Below are 1,536 nucleotides of genomic sequence, written 5' to 3'. Positions count from 1 at the left end.
ACACCACATCCCTCCCCCTCCCAGTCTTTTATCCCGTTTAAAATAGTTATTTTACTCTGCCTTCAACAATTCACACTTCTAGCAATGTCTGACCTCTAAATCAATCCATCTTCAATCCAGTGTCTCAGACGTTTTCTGATTTCTGGGGGAGGAACGTAGTCCCTCTCGAGGGTGGATTTGGACGGGGGATCTTCCACTGGGGCACTTTCTGCAGTTAACCCTATCCCAGTGTTATAAAGTGGAGAATGATCCTCCCCCTCTTAGAAACAACCTGGAACCCCCCAAAGAGGACCACCTCACCTCATCATCTGTAACAAGTGTGTGTGTGTGTGCAGAGATTGATCTGCCCCTCAGCAACTTCTCGTGATTAAATCAAAATAACTCCCTGACTCTCTCTAAAATCAACACGCAACAATTTATTTATCTAATTAAAACTGAACAAATTAACAAAACTATTAACAGACTGAATAGATCCCTTCTAACTCTTAACTCTTCCCGAATAAAAAAGATACCAGTGGTACGCTGTTCCAATGAATACGATTCCCAATCATTCACAAAAATAGAATTTCGTCGCTCACCAAATTACAACCAGGTTTTGTGCCTTTCGGAATATTCGGGGTCTTGTTTGTTGATTCTTCTGTCTGGAACGTTTTTTTTCTTCGGTATCTTTGCTATCCAGATGGTGCTTTCTCTAACGCATAGATGAAGCTATGAGAGCCAGCGATCCTCTCTCTCTCTCTTTCCCCCTCTCTCTCTCTCTCTCCCTTTCTCCCCCTCTCCCTCTCTCTCTCTCTCTCTCTCTCTCTCTCGAGAGATTATTGATGTCGGGCAGAGAGAGAGAGGACATGTCTCCTTTCCTTCGTGCTCTGCCACGATCCTTTTGACTCACGTGCAACCCTTGTTGCTCCCTGTGATGCCTTGTCCTTACCTTGTTGTTTTCTTGTCTCCTGGGGCCTTTTTCTTATCGATTATTTTTGGTGTTAGATTTTTTCCTGTGTGGGGTGGTGAATGGGGGGGTACCCCCGTGTGGAGAAAAGAGAGAGAGAGAGCTGTGAGCTGTTAGTTCTGGGAGGTGGCGGTTGCTCTTTTCTCTTTGTCCCATGGCCCCCTTCTCTTATGCCCGTGATGACATAATATTTCCCACATTAGGATTGATTCTAGGTTGTCAAAACCGTCAGATTTAAATTTAATGGGTTTTTGGTATGTAAGTGCCCGATCGAGTCTGCACCGACCACAATCCCACCCAGACCCTATTCCCGTAACCCCACGTATTTACCCTGCTAATCCCTCTGACACTAAGGGCAATTTAGCATGGCCAATCCACCCGAACCTGCACATCTTTGGACACTAAGGGGCAATTTAGCATGGCCAATCCACCTAACCTGCACATCTTTGGACACTAAGGGGCAATTTAGCATGGCCAATCTATCTAACCTACACATCCCCCCAGTCACCACACTCCGGGGCCTTTTTGAGTAACACTGAGGGTGAATTTAGTATGGCTAATGCACCCTAACTACCACATCTTTTGCACTG

The sequence above is a fragment of the Mustelus asterias genome, chromosome 31 (genome assembly GCF_964213995.1).
Source record: "Mustelus asterias chromosome 31, sMusAst1.hap1.1, whole genome shotgun sequence".
NCBI classification, from domain to species: Eukaryota; Metazoa; Chordata; class Chondrichthyes; order Carcharhiniformes; family Triakidae; genus Mustelus; species Mustelus asterias.
The sequence above is the reverse complement of the archived record's forward strand: the minus strand, read 5'-3'. Positions refer to the sequence as shown.